General features: G+C 35.5%; 1 protein-coding gene across 4 annotated transcripts in view; it reads right to left on the reverse strand.

The window, feature by feature from the left end:
• The window catches only part of LOC118197180 (uncharacterized), a 219857-nt gene that overhangs the window by 96023 nt on the left and 107201 nt on the right, over positions 1–16633 (reverse strand). Inside the window, exon 2 of one of the 4 annotated variants that reach the window (XM_085807494.1) lies at positions 140–226. The exons of the other annotated variants lie outside the window; for them this stretch is intronic. The gene's annotated coding sequence lies outside the window, so the exon portion shown is untranslated. The remainder of the gene's footprint in view (positions 1–139; positions 227–16633) is intronic. 4 annotated transcript variants of the gene reach the window in all.

A 16633-nucleotide genomic window follows, 5' to 3' on the forward strand; every position in this document is an offset into this window, starting at 1 on the left:
AGAAATGTTCAATAAAATAAACAAATAAATATTAAGCTTTCTTTTGTAAATTTTGATACCCTTTAGATTATAATTGTTCTTAATTTCATAAATTACAATTTCATATTTTTAATTGTATAATTTCCGCATGCCATCTTACCAGATTTAAATTGATGATCTATTATCCGGAAAAATTGCAAATCCGGAATCGCCGAAGTCTCGACCAGTCCAGATTTCAGACTTTGTACTGTATGTGGCAATAGAGAAACAATATTAGCAACAAGTATTAACATAGCTCATGACATTACAAGAATAACAAGTTTATCAATCTTGCAGATCTTGTAATGATATTGTTATGGATTTTGTATTTAGTTTGCTATTTTCAGTAGAATTATACTTAAAATTGTTTTATACCCCGTGCAATGCAGCAAGAGACTTATTTTAAGAGAAAACTATGCTGGAAAATTAAAAATACAGGAACATGCATATTTAACATTTAATAAATAGATATCGCATAATTCAACTCATTTCCTTTCCAGAAAACTCTAGTAAACAGAAATTAACAGAACCTTCTTGTGACCGATTAAAAAGCTTTAAAAAGCCGGAGAGAAACATCTCGGTTCAGTTGTTTAGATAGCTGCTGTTGTTGATGATTTTAGCGAATTCACAGTGAGATCAGATTAGCTATCTCTGCACTTTGGATTGCGTTCTATTTAATGTTTTAGTAGTTTAAAATATAGCTACTGATAATATTGCGATATTGTATGACTATCTTTGAGGAAAAATCAAGCATTTCGTTATATTTCTTGCGATAAGTTAATAAATTTTATTAACTTTTTATCGGAATTGTGCATTCTATCTATTATAAACCCATACACACGCAACAATACATGGCTATTGTAGCCATTACAGTCACTGAGCCAACTGTAACAAAAATATTATCTACCTGTAAGTGCAAGGGCTTTCCCATACACATGCTGGACAAAAGTTGATGATCCACAACATCTTTCGGACAGATGAAATACATTTTTTGTCATACTGAAGATATAAAATACCCATAAATGCTTAAGTGTGATTGGTATATCATTGGTCCATTCCTTTTTCAAAGGCTGAAGGCAATTCACACCAACACAATCGTGCATTTGGGTGGAAAGCATCAATTATTTGGAAGAGCTTAGACAAGGTATTTTCTAGATGGCTGAAGACCCCACGAGTTGACTCAACTTCAACTTTTAGCCTCTTGTCACATTAATTCAGCTATCTTATTTCAAACGTCCCGTTTATCACAATTTTTAAATGAATATACTTTCAAAAATTCTTCTTAAGGAAAATATAAAGTCAAATAGACTAACAGTGATAAAAATGTCAGATGGTAATTAAAAATGCATAAGTTAATAGAGTATCTTAATAAATTCTTTAAAGGAAAGATCTGAGATTTACTAAGAGAAATAAACCTTAATTATCAACCATGAATGACATATGGTTGATAATCTTTACACAATAATCTAAAGCAATAGATTGTTGCGAGAAAATAATGAATTTTGAATTTTACTTAATCTACATCAATTTAAGGTTGCTCAGGTTGCCTAATGGATAAGGGTTTTGCCTTCTGGAAATGTGGATTTAAATGTCAGCGAACAGATTTGGTATTTTTTAAAAAATATTAACAGAAAAATTTATTGCTAGTTTCAGTGGTGGTGGTGGTAGTTGTAGAGTAAATGGCACATAACCAGAAAGGTTATAAGCACCAAGCACATGGTAAGTTATACCAGCTAAGCTTTTATACCAACAAAGTTGATATCAAACACAAATTTTAAAACAACAACAAACAAAAAAAAAAAGTTATAAAATCCATATGAAGTAATGAAATGGTGAACACTAAAACTAATGATATGCACTAAATGATGAAATACATTAAAAATATACTATAATAAAAGCCAAATCAAATTGAATGATAAAAACCTGTTTCTTTCAGGTATAGAAACAAATTATTATTGACCTCTTTCCCGATTAACCCTTTGACACGTGGTGGTCGCGCCCTGAAACCACCTTTTCCGAATTTTTTTTCTCCTCTTTTTTCCGAAATTTTTGGATGAAAATGAATTGATTACTGATCTTTTACATCTAAATAATACAAAATGACTGTAGAATCATATATGTTTTAGGTATTAATACTTCAGATCGGATGCCTTTTAAAATTCGTTTTCGTAAAATTCGTTGTATGGCATTTGCTATGTAGTTTCAGGACGCGACCACTTTGCCACTAGAGCATTGTGTCACAATGCTTACAATCCTCTAGAGGCTCGGTGGTCGCGCCTTGAAATCACCGGCGTTTGCTTCTCAATGGCATTCGCTTGCTTTTCAAATAGGAATGTTTATTTTTACCTGGATATAGATAAAGGGCTTTGAAACCACAGAGTTATTTTATTACTAAACAATACATGCTCCTGCCCAGTAAAAAGGTCTTTCTTTTCCAAATACCTTTCTCTGACATCAACACACTTGCTCCCCAAGTTAGTATTGTGATTTTATAAATTATTTCTCGTGGTTTAAATTTAATGTAAATATACTTTGCTATAATTAAAAATAGAAATTGCGTAAAAGTTTTATTTAAATTAAAAGTATTTTCTGAATATTTTGAGACAAAATACGAATAAAATAAGTATGAATGGGAAACGAACGATCCGTACAAAGCCAAAAAGACCTAGCCCCCCCCCCCATTAACATAAAAAAACCACAAATTTCATGTGCCAGATGAAAAGAAACTAAATAACGCTGGACATATGCCAGTGAAATTTAAATCCAGGCAGTGTACATTTTGTAGCACAAGGAAGAAACCTCATAGAATAAGATGTATGTGCGAAACGTGCAGCGTGGGTCTATGCATGTGCCAAAAAGACAAAACATGCTTTGAACAGTGTCACAAAAAAAAATTGTTCTTTGAAATTAAAAAAAAAAACATTGAGTTCTTTTTTTATCCTTATTTTATTGAGTTTTTAATCCATTTATCCAAATGTCCTTATTATGTAGGTACTTATATTTTCACTGCTATAGAAAAATTACATAAATGTTTATTTTTTAATTTTTTCTGACGATTTACTTTGTAAAATAATGTAAAAATATTATATATAATTCAATTCTTACATACATTTTTTTTTAAATCCGTAAATTTTGTCATTTATTGGAAAAACACGTGGAAAATGGTAAAGTTTTTTCCCCCTACTTCATCAGTAAGTTTCTTTTAGTTAAAAAAATTATAAAAATAATATTGCGCATGTCAAAGGGTTAAACGGTCAAGAGGAAAGTAACACTCATTAAAATGCTTTAGTCCATTACAATGCTCGACACTCTATTAAAAAATGACGCACAGATATAATGCTATCACAGTAACGACAAATTGGCTCACTCTCAGCGTTGAGATAACTGTGAGTGATTCGGGAATGGCCGATTTGAATAGGAGTTAACAGGACTTCTTTTCGGTTTCGAATACTTTCCCAAAATTGCACTCCAGGCTTCAGGCTTCTTATTTAATTGTGCATCCCAGATTTCTTGCAATTTATTTAAAACTTTCTACTTGATGGTCTTGCTACTATTTCTGAGAGGAACAAGTTGACTAGATTCTTCAACAGCAGCTTTGGCTGTGATATCTGCTAACTCGTTACCTTTTATTACCTCGTACGTATTCTTTATGGATAATTCACTATGCGTCAAAAAAGGTAATCAACATTGTCTTAATCCTTGATTTTTCGAAACGAAACTTTCTCGATTTCGGCGATGAGGGACTGCGCCACTCCATGCTTTGGCATTTCGTTTGTGGATCACATGTGAAACACCACGGTTCATCTCCTGTGACGACTGACTGTAAAAAAGCATCCTCTTTATCTGTTGCATTGATGAAGTCGCCACAGAAGTCCAATCGCTGCTGATTTTGTTCATTGCTTAAGTAATGAGGGACAAACATCACACAAAGTTTCTAAATCCTGTGTCGTCAATATTGTTCGAACAGTTTCACAAGAAAGATTCAATCCGTCCGTCATTATTTGGATGGACAAACGGCGATCTTGCAGCAATAACTTCCTAACTCTTTTAACAATTGCCCTCGTTCTGCTCGTCAATGGTCTTCCACTGCGATGCTCATCCACCACACTTTCACGGAAAAATTTGAACCACTGAAATACTGTCTTGCAAGATAAATTTCCTTTGCCATACACACTTCAAAGCATTTACAAGGTTTTCGTAGCAGTTTTACCCATTTTAAAACAGAATTTGAAATTAGTTTTCTGCTTCATTATGCAATGCACTAACACCTTTCACGTTAAAGCGACTGCATGAACAAACACGAAACAAGAAACTTTGCAAATGACCCTGAACTTCAACGTTGCATACCGAAGATTGTAATGTGTAAGTATCGGGTTGTCGGCTGTTCTCATTTTCGAAAAAAAGGGGCTAGTCACCTTACTTTTTGGTATCACTCTGTAGTTTTATGGTACACATTAGTGTAATTTTAAGGTATTAGCATAAAGTTGGTAATATTTTAAAATTACACCAAATGGGCTCCAACTTAACCCCTTAACTGCCGCAGGCGTATATATACGCCTTGCTCAGCCGATGCATTAACTGCTCCCCAGATGCGCAGCCGATGCGTTAACTTTGTGAATAATTTTAGGTGTAGCAGCGCAAAGCAAATGATAGCAGTTTGGAAGGACGTATATATACGCCTGGGGCAGTTAACGCATCGGCTGAGCAAGGCGTATATATACGCCCGCGGCAGTTAAGGGGTTAAAAAACTTAGCAAGTTCTTAGTTTTAAATGACTGGTGACGAGTAAATCACTTGGAAAACTATTACTTTACAAAAAAGAAACTTGCCAGTATGCGACATTTAATTTTAAACCAAATTCAGAGTCAGATAGCACTGATTTTATTAAGGTGACCAAGCGTTCCAGTTTTCCGGGATTATCCCGGTCTTAGGTGCTCTGTTCTGGCATTCCAAAAACGGTTTTGGGACGGTCTATCTATTATCTCGGTTTTACATATTTTAAAAAAATCGTATTCGAAAAAATACTGCTATTCCTGAGCAAGTAGCTCACTCATTTTACAAAACAGATGTAAATGGTTGTAAGCTTAAGCACACTAACATACTTATTTACATTTTCCTTGCGGTGCTGGGCATACAGTAGTGGAGGTAATGAACCTGTGTTTTGTATGTTTTTTCACTTTGCTGATCGCTTTCATACAGATAACAGCGCTTTGGTTCAAGCTTTGCATGTTTTGAGCGTGCACTGTTTGCTCAAGACTCGAAACAGTTCTTTGACTCCTAGTGTAATAAGATATGTTTTTCCTTTTTTAAATATTTTTTCCAATTTAATCCAATTTTTAAAAATCTAGTTTGTTCAATCCACATTAAAATTATATGTTCCCTATTTTGTAATTTGATAATTGGTTGGCATATTAAATAAGTTAGGGAATTAATATAAAATTAAATTTCATTAATTAATATTTTAATTTTAGATCCCTTGAAATGCTGAAGCATAAATGTACATGTAAAGAAGATTACTTTAAAGAATGGAAGTTCATAAGAAAAGGTAGTTGGTTTGGTTTGGTTTGGTTTATTAGATTACGGCAAAGCACTCGAGGGCTATCTGCCTTAAAGGAGGGATGCATTCGTGGAGGACTTTTTAAGGGAAACTGGCTCGTATACACGTTACACATGAGGAAAACCACGAAAACACCCATGCAGCCAGCCCGTTCGCGGAAGACTAAAAGAATTTTGCGATTTTGTAGGAGTCCAATATCAAAACGTGTTGTCCCATTCAGACACACGTTGGCTCTCATTGCTTCCTGCATTATAAAGGATACTAAAATTTTTTTACGAAATAAAGTTTTTTTTCTTTCTGAAGAAAGAGCTCTGAAAACCTTATTGGTATTTTTCAATAATACCTTGAGAGAAGCCTATCTATGGTTTATTCTTAGTCAACAAGAAGGTAACCAGAAATGCTGCATCGAAGTTTATTCAATATTGGAAGAAACATTAACAATCATTAAAGAAAGGTCCGATGAACGTTTTCTTACAATCAGTGTAAAAAATATCTTACAAGAGAAAAAAGATGAAATATCGCAATCAATGTTGTTAATTACAAGCATGAAGTTGACGACTTTTACAAAACAGTGTTTGAATACCTTTTTATGTGGAAGGAAACAAATGCTAGTGTATCCGTATTTTATTGGATGTTACTTTTAGAAATATCCATTGAGAAGAAAGTCGAGACCACCTGTTTGTATCTCAAAGAAAGGAGTTAAATTATTCACTACTCTTTAATCAAGTGAGTAGCGTAAAGAAAATAATGATTGAAAAATCCGCAGAATGGAAGGAGGAGAAAATGCTTTGTTATGAAAATTGGGTGGATTTTTTTAAATGTATTGAGGAATATTCAGAAATTTTGAAAATATGTCAGTAATGTTTTCAACTCCACCTCATAACGCTAATATTGAATGGATATTTTCTTTAATGAATGCCCAGTGAACAGACGAGTGGAATCGATTGGACATTTCAACTGTAGAGTCCATTCTTCAAGTGCTGACAAATTATGATTTGAACTGCCAAGTATTTCATGAATACATTATCTCCAAACCAGAAATACTAAAGCACGTTGGGTCAACCAAAAAATGTACATAAGCGACACATTATTTTATAATTGACAATTTATAATTTATTTCGTTTTGCATAAACCATTAGAACATGATATTCTAACTAGTTATGTACTTATTATATACAAAGACATGTGCACGTATTTCTGAGATTTAGATTTAATTGTACTCATTCAAATTGTTTTGTGAAAATGAATGAGAACGAGACTGTTTTTTTTTTTTTTTTTTTTTTGATTGGTGTCCCAGTTTGGTGTTTTCGAAATATGGTCACCCTAGATTTTATGGAATTCTTCTAGCATAGTTATATTTGATAATATATACTAAAACAAATTAAAAATTATAAGGAAATTTAACAATGAAAAAAGACTGAGATGAAGACTTGTTAACATTTAAAATTGTCTATGAAATAATCAAATAGTTGAAATAATTTTATGACATAACATTAACCCATTAACAAGTCCGCCCCTCGGAATGAAATGCTTTGAAAATGGCTGTGTTGTCAGTCAACAAACCCCTCCCCCCAAAAAAAAAAAAAAATCGCTTTCATTTTTTGAAATCTCTCTAAGATGACCCAGCCATGGAGGTAGGAAAGGGAGGAGAGGCCAACCCGTGCTAAAAGTGAAGCACTGCTTTGAAGCTTGGGTCACCAGATGGGGTGTCTTTTGTTTACATTCAGAAGCTCGCTTGACAAGATTCTGATAGTATTTCGATACAGACAGTTCCATAGAAATCGAAAAAGGGACACTTTCGCATGAAAGAAACATTCATAGTGTGATGGATAATAGCAATTCGTATAGTTTAGTGACATTTACGCAAAAATCACATCTTGGTTATTTTTTGATAACTAACAAACAGCGATTTTGATTATGAATTTGTTTTCTAAAATTATAAGCTATTGCATTACAAAAATATAGATTTTAAGAAAAATGTTATGCTTAAAGAATGAAAAATACCTTACGGTACATTTAAAATTGTATATGTCTTTCGATACCCTTGACAGAGTATTCGCTACTTTTATTTTATTTTCCAAACGTCAAAATGGTTTAAATAAAACGAATTTTTTTCACATCCATATATTATCGTAACATGTACTTTTTAAAATTTTTTAGAGGAGAGGCTTTACTGCTGCTCATTTTAAACCCATCGTTTTAATTTTATATATCTGAAAAATAATCACTTTGGGCTTACACGTTTTATAAATATAAAATTATGTATGTTAAAATATTTGTAATTAGGCACATAGGTCAGATTAAGTTTTTATTAAATAGAGTAACGCATGCAAGGGCTATCTGCCTAAAGAGAGAGATGCCATCGTGGGGGAATTTTGAAGAAAACCTGACCTTTGAGTGGGTATTAAAAATAATACTTATAATTTTCATTCAAATTATATTCATATATATTTTTTATGTAAAACTTTCGGGTGTATGCTAAATTAGTGTAAATTACTTTACATGAAAAATATAGTGAATGCACAGAAATTAAAGAATTGCACATGCTGGCAATGAAAAATAGGAAATATGTATGGGTATTTATGAATGTGCTTGCAAAAAGCATGCGTCTGCCTTTGACAAAATACTTAAATATTCATTAAATTATTTATAAATGCATTTGAAATGAAGAATTTATTCACTTATAAACAACTGTGAAAGTACTGTGAAGAAATCTAATTATTAAATGTATCTAATTTATAATGATTATAAATGTTATCTAAATTATAATAACCTTAATATTGAATTGTAAACATAAATTGAAATCCTGTTGACAAATACGTTATAAAACTATTTAAGCAAAAATTGTTCGTATTGGAAAGCAATCTGTTAAAAAGTATTGTAAAGCAAATGCTATGAGATGCGCACTTAAGAACGTAATAAAGAGTTTTGGAATATGTATTGTTGAAATGAAGGGTAAAAAAAAATCTGATAAGTATAATTAAAAGAATTATTCCCCTTACATTTTATTATAACTCAGTTACAAGTTTTAAATAATACTTTAAAAAAAAAAAAAAAAAACTTATTTTTTATGTAAAACCCTTTCAGAAATGTTCAGAGAAAGTCAAGTACTATTTAAAGTATTTCGCTAATTGGGGGGTAATGTTACCCGCGTCCGTGATTATCCTTAAGTCACACGTGCCCCCTGGGTGGTGCTAAATGGGTAACTGTCACAAAGTCCTGTGGCATACTGGGGTTTAGTGGGATGAGGTTCGGTCCGATGATGAGTAATCTTATGAAGACCCAACAGACCGCTCTTCCCTGGGAAAACTGGTGATTGTGGGGAGGATTTGAAATTCCGAGGACCTTTGATCTGGAGAGGAGGGGTCTTGGAGGAAGCAGCCATGTAGAGGATACAGGAAAAAAGCTGAGTTTTGCGTCTCAGGCCGCCAGATAGTACAGGAGCCCGGGGCAGCCTAACCAGCATGTCCTGGCTGCTCTATCAGCTGGTGTATAATCTCGCCTGCCTTGTAGTTCCAGGTGGTGCCTGGGTGGGGTCCTGCATGGCAGAGCGGGGGGCTCTTCCGAGGTCACTACTGGCTGCTGAAATCTGGGGCTAGCCCCTCCAAACTGGCTCTTAGAAAATCGGTAGGAATTTTTCTCCCCCTTCTTTCAATCTTATACCAAAATGGATGCTTGTAATACAAAATTAGATAAAAACGCATCTTCTGAAATCCCCACTATAACCACTGTAATTCCTTCTGAGGGAGTGAATGTGCCCTCGGGTGCGGACGCTCTTCTCTTCAGGAATACAGAAACCAGAACCGCTGGTGAAAGGGTGAATGTGCCTTCGGACATGGACGCCTTGAACCCAGTGGGGATGGATACTGACTCCTCTGTCAGAAGTACTGTGCCAAATGCGCAAGCGGATGAACAGTCACCAATGATAGAGGTTGTAAATAAAAGAAGAGAAAAAAGGCAACGCCAGAAAGAGCGGAAACGACTGGAGAGGGCCATGGAAGGGATCTCGATCTCTGGGGAGAAGGGAGCGAAAGAGAAAACAGATAAAGCTGGGACCTCTGGAGCAACCTCCAAACCGATGAGGAAAAACCATCCAAGCAATGAAGAGTCTCGTAAGAGAGAACGCATTGCTGGTGACACCCCGGAAATGGCCCTCAAGAAACGACGGCTATATAGTCAAGCTGCAAGAAAGGCAATCACTCTGCGAATCGTCTGCAAGGATGATTCCAGAGACATAACATCGGTGGATTCAGATTTCATCACCTCAATAATTGATGACCGAATTATCGATGGTTCTATCACCACCTGCAGGGTCCACAAGACAGTCCTGCAGCCGAATGGCCTCAACATTGCATGTGAGGACCAGGAGACTGTGGACGTCCTAAAGACTTTAATTAATGATCTACCCGGCCCTGAAGAAAACCATCCAGGTTATCATGCCATGGCTCCCGGAGACAGACCCCCCATGAAGAGGTTTTTCGCTTGGTTTCCTGGTAACACGTCACCAAAAGATAACATCAAGCTCCTTGATGCCTGTAACAAGGGCCTTGATGTTAAGAAGATCGCCATCAAGGCAGTTATCCCTAGAGACGGAGGTAATACCTTGGTGCTGGGAGTAGAACATGAACTTATGGATTATCTGGAGGCCCAGAATTTCAAATTTTTTTTTGTGGTGCCCGTGGCTGTGTACAGTTGAAGGAACCAAGGCAACAGGAGAAATCAATTCCTTCGCCCAAGGATCCTCCAAAGAAACAGTTGACGGAAGAAAGGGAGACCGAAAAGGAGTCGGAACCAGAGCTTTCTTTGGAGGCTCTGGAGAAGACATCTGAATAGGTCTCCCTTGTCACTACTTCCTTTGAAGTAGTATGCTAAGGATGCGGCTTTTAACTAAGTCTCTCCTAAAATCCTTAAGGGTAAGTTCTTTTCTTTCATTTAACCTGTTTCAATGGTTAAGGTTAGTCAGTTAAACCTGCAACATAGCAGAGCCGCTTCATACAATTTAGCTGCTCAATTAGGTAAGCAAGGCACTTTTGTTGCCTTAATTCAAGAACCTTGGGTGTACAAGGGTAAAATCCTTGGTAGGCCCATTAACGCGCACTTCTTTTCGACAGAGGGACCTGATAAAAGACCTAGAACTAGCATTTACATTTCTAAAAATATAAAGGCTATGAAATTATCCCAATTTACATCAGAGGACTTAACTGCTATTTTAATTAAGGACATGAACAGTTCACTGAGAGGAAACATTTGTTTTTGCTCGGTTTACATGGCTTATGACCTTAACATTCCGCAAGAATTTATAGATCTTGTGAGTTTCTGTGAATTAAACAATATTCCTATGGTTATTGGGGGTGATGTTAACACTCACCACCTGTCATGGGGCAGTTCTGATACTAATCCTAGAGGAGAAAAACTCATGGAACTTATAATGAATACCAACCTAACTTGGGTAAATAGGGGAAATCGCCCCACCTTTGTTAACAGAAGAAGAGAAGAAGTCATTGACCTCACATTAACTTCTTCTGATATTTATAACTTTATTGAGAATTGGCATGTAAGTGACAATCCCTCACTTTCTGACCATCGCCTTATACAATTTTGTATTAGAGATGAAATTCCAACTGAATATTTCAGAAACATTAAAAACACAAATTGGGACCTTTGTAAGGATTTCCTGGTTTCTAATGTCATTAACCTTCAGGTTTTAGACAATAATTGTACAGCCGAGGAGCTTGATACTCAAGCAAACAATTTGACAAATATCATTATTGAATCTTATCATGCATCATGCCCTCTCAAACGAAGGAAGTACTCTCCTAGCAAGAGAGTTTGGTGGACCAAGGAGCTTGAAAGCCTCCGCCTAGAGGTTCGGAGAGCTCACAGGAAAGCAGTCAGAAATAAATCTGAAGTTAACTGGTATAACTTCAAAATTCTACAAAGGAAATTTAAAAGTGAAATCAGGAAAACTAAATACAACTCATGGAGATCGTTCTGCACAGATATTCTGTCCTGCCATGAAACTGCCAGAGTATATAAGATTCTTAAAAGATCTCAGGAGTCTCAACTCTCATCGGTTATGCGACCTGATGGCAGTTATACTATAAACCCTTTGGATACACTTTCGACCATGTTGAATTTTCATCTGGGGGACAGAAGTGTCACCTCTGACCCCCAGGAAAATCCATTGGATAGTTCCTTCATAATCCATTAGATCTGGATTTTGCTAAGACAATTGTGAATTTTGAAAAGGCTAAAGCGGCCCTTGATGTATTTCTTCCCTTTAAATCTCCAGGGAACTATGGCATTTACCCAATTCTGCTTCAGAAAGGCTGGGATATTTTTGGTCACATTCTCGTGGACATATTCAGGTCCAGTTTGATTTTAGGATATGTTCCTAAGGTTTGGAGAACTTCACGAGGTGTGTTTCTTCCTAAACCAGGAAAAGATACATATGAGAAACCAAACTCTTTTAGAATGATCACGCTAACATCCTTCCAGCTTAAGCTGTTGGAGCGATTGATTTTCTGGCACCTCCAGTCAGATAATAATCTGAAACATACCTTTGGCTTAGATCAACACGGTTTTAGGCCTGGCTTCTCCACTGAGTCGGCCTTACACCAACTCGTGTGGAGAATAGAAAAAACAATTATAGACGAACACTTTGCCATTGGGATTCTACTGGATATTGTAGGAGCCTTTGATAACATCGGTTTCGAGAAAATACATAAGGCCCTTACTGGAAGTCATATTCACCCTATGATAACTAGATGGGTCATCTTCATGATTAAAAACAGGAATATCTGTGTTAGACTCGCTGACTATGAAGTAAAGAGAGATATTACTAAAGGGTGTCCGCAGGGTGGTATTCTTTCTCCGTTCCTGTGGAACCTGGTTTTCGACTCTCTCTTAGTACTTCTACGGAAGGAACCTGGCATGTCACAGGCTTATGCAGATGACCTTATTGTGTTATTACAGGGTTTCGATATCGGAACCCTACATAATCAAGCTCAGCAGATCTTAAATAAAGTTTCACACTGGGGTGATACAAATGGCCTTTCTTTCTCTGCTGAAAAATCTGAGGTCATAGTTTTCACGTGGAGAAGGAAATGGAAACTGGCAGATTTATATCTGGGTTACCAGATTATTAGGTGTAAGGAATGCGTTAAATACCTAGGATGTTACCTGGATAGTAAACTTACATGGATCACCCATATAAAAGAAAAGGCACAAACGGCCACAAATAATCTAGTACTTTGTAGGCGAATCATTGGTAAACAATGGGGCCTTAACCCAAAATCTACTCTATGGATTTATACTGCCATTGTCCGGCCAATGCTTTCTTACAGATGCATGGTCTGGATTAATGTTATTAACAAAAGCACGTATTTAAACATTTTACAAAAGGTGCAAAGACTTGCTTGCCTAAGCATTAGTGGGGCTTTAAATAGTACCCCTACTGCTGCATTAGAATTTTTACTGCAAATTCCACCCTTGAAATTATTCTTGAGCGGAGAAGCAATTAAAGCCATGTATAGATTGAATAAAAATGGCACATGGTGCCAAAGGACAGGTTTTGGTCATAAAAGCCACCTGAAAAGCCACATTGACATATGTCTGGACTTGGGCAATGAGATCCCTATAATCTATATGCCCAAAGATGCAATTACTAAAACAATAGTTCCAGATAAACTATTCTCAACTCATATACCAAAAAGGAATGAGATAGAATCTCTAATTGACCTAATTCCAACAGGATCAATTGAATGTTACACAGATGGATCAAAATCCAACTTCACTGGAGCTGGAGCTATTATAAGAACCAAGGGATCTGAAGAAGATTTCATTAGATTTCATCTATACCTTGGTAAATTAACAACTGTTTTCCAAGCCGAGGTTCTGGCGATCAATATGGTCGCCAGGGAGCTCTTAGCTAAAAATACAGTTGATAAGCATATATATATTCTCTCTGACAGCCAATCAGCCATCCTTGCCCTGGCTAATCGTATCAAGTTACAAAACTGTGTTTTGAACTGTACTCCAGATCTCAATTCTCTGGCTCAGGCCCATAATACCATTAGTTTAGTCTGGGTACCAGGTCATTGTGATTTTGCTGGAAATGAACTAGCTGATAAAGTAGCTAAAGATGCTTCGCAACTACCCATGTCTGGTCCAGAACCATTTTACCCAGTTTCATATCAAACGGTTAAAAAAGAAGTAAGAAGCTGGATAAAGAACAAACATGATGATATATGGTCTAAACTTCCAGACTGTGCTCATTCTAAATTGGTGCTCAGTACACTTAACTTTTGAGGTAAACTCATACATCTCAGTAGAACTAACTTACGCCAGGTAATTCAAATTGTTACTGGACATGCTTATCTAGCTAAGCATCTCCACAAATGTGGTCTTGTCGAATCTCCTCTCTGCCCAGCTTGTGGAGAAGAAGAGGAAACACCTTTTCACTTTCTGGGACGATGTCCGGTGTTCTCTGTCCCTAGAAACAAATTCCTTGGGTTTCCCTATATTACCTTTGATCAAGCCCTTTTATACAAAGGGCTCTCTGGCATAATAGGGTTTCTGATGTATACTAAACACCTACAGGTAAGGTGAATATGGAACCACAAGAAACAAGCATTGAAACGCCCTATGAGTTTTTTTTTTTTTTTTTTTGAAAAGAAACTATGCAGGCATTTCCCTCTCATAGCTGTGTTTTGGAATATAATGATACCAAATCTTTATACACTACCTGGCCGTTTGGCTTGAGAATGCACCTCTGCCCTCCTTATTTATTTATTTATTTGACTCTCCATCGCACTCTTGTTTGGTCAAGAATTTGCGTTTGGTGGTTTGGGAGGGATTGAATTGGTTTTCCATCCAATAGGGAAGTTTTCACGATCCAGCCGACACCTTGAACTTAGAGATGGGATCTTTTGCTGATACTATAGATTTGGTGTCAGTTTGAGATCTTATCTATTTATTACTTACCTTTTACGGGAGTTACCATTTAAATCCCTTGATTTAAATGATCAAATGGCGGAAGAGTAATGGGCAATTTTGCCTAAACTCTTTTCCTTCTTTTCATAAGAAGGAAGCGCCCCTATTGTTGTTATGTTATTTTGCTAATTTCTAATAATTCTCTAATTTAAAATGAACCAAATAGAGCATTAATTATAAATTTTTCGGTTTAAAAGATGCCTCAGAAGCCAAAAAATCATGTCATATTTAAGAAAGTATTTTAGGAAGAAGCTCTATAAATAGAAAAGAAATAATGCATAATTTTAATATTAATAATACAATAAACCTTGATCTTAATTTTTGTACCTTAACCGAATAAAATCGAATTACCTTAATTTTTTTTTCTAATGTAATTAAGGAAAACTTGTGAAAATATTTCCAGGGTTCATAGCCACATTTTAGTTAAAAAAATAAGCACCTATAAGCACTTTTCAAGCACATTTTAAGAAAAAAATAAGCACCTGCCTAATTACATCATACACAACTGCATAACCTTAAAAATTAGACTTGTAATTTAAAATATGAGAAATGAAGTACTTATTAAGAGAGAATAAGCATTACCTCAACCATGGAAAATAATTACTTTTTTTTTTTTTTTTTTTAATTTTTAAATAATAGTTCAATTTACAGAACTAGTTTACAATGAGAGAAAAAAAAAACTACGAAGAACTAAACTATATTACAAGATTTAATGATGAAATTTCAGTTCAAAATAGAGAAAATAAATAATTATAAGGCATATTTATTGTATTTGCTTGGAACCTAATAATAAATACAATTTATTTTTCCACTCATATTGATATTTAAATAATTTAAATCTAAATTCTGAACATTTTCTAAATTTTCATTGTATATCAGTTTTCTCTTAACAGATATTGCACGCAAAGTAATTTAAGTAAAAAAGAGGAACATTTCTGTAATCACAAGACAGAAATTTGCTTCACGAAGTCATCTTTAACAGTAAAAGCTTAACTAACCCGCATACTTGGAAATTGGCGAATATTCGGACAGTTGAGTGTAACTTGAAGGAGCGGAGTCGGGAGGGGGGTAGACTGTAGCCGCTCTTTAAATTTTTCCGCTAAATAAAAGCTTTTGACATTTCAATATGTGCATCATATAAAAATAAACCAACGGAACTAAAACATATTCCGCTTAGCAAGCACAGTAAAACTCTTTTAAGTGCTCATAAACAAATCTCGGACTGAACATCAAAATTAATTATCTCTGAAAAATATCGCAAACATTATTGCGCAACACATGCGCCGTAATTCTTCCCTACGTGATATTACGCAATCGGTCATCTTTAACAGTAAAAGCTTAACTAACCCGCATACTGGGAAATTGGCGAATATTCGGACAGTCGAGCGTAACTTGAAGGAGCGGAGTCGGGAGAGGGGGTAGACTGTAGCCGCTCTTTAGATTTTTCCGCTAAATAAAAGCTTTTGACATTTCAATATGTGCATCATATAAAAATAAACCAACGGAACTAAAACATATTCCGCTTAGCAAGCACAGTAAAACTCTTTTAAGTGCTCATAAACAAATCTCGGACTGAACATCAAAATTAATTATCTCTGCAAAATATCGCAAACATTATTGCGCAATACATGCGCCGTAATTCTTCCCTACGTGATATTACGCTATCGGAATCAACAACTGCCAGTATTGGAAGAAAAAAGAACTAAATAACTGGGGTGTTTTTCCATTCTAATTTTCAACAGACGGCGTTAAATTTCTGGAATAGAATCATTCTTCGCTTGGGTTGATAGACCACAGAACTTTTAGTCCTATTCAATCCAGATTGAAAAGTGATCCCCCCCCCCCGAAAAAAAAGGTCCGTTGCTTATTTTGCAGCGAACTGTAACAGTTCCAATATTCAAGATTTTGCGGAGAAAGGGGAGACCTCCCAACATTCGTACTGTATAATGTATTGGCCAAAAAAATTAAATTATTTTGACTGTTCGATTACTTTCCCTTTATTTAAGCCATTCCCAATATTATTCCTTAGAAAGCTAATCTGTGTTAAAACACAACAATTTTTGGA

Source organism: Stegodyphus dumicola, chromosome X1 (genome assembly GCF_044657685.1).
Source record: "Stegodyphus dumicola isolate Sdum_Otavi_A_Nest chromosome X1, ASM4465768v1".
Taxonomy (NCBI): Eukaryota; Metazoa; Arthropoda; class Arachnida; order Araneae; family Eresidae; genus Stegodyphus; species Stegodyphus dumicola.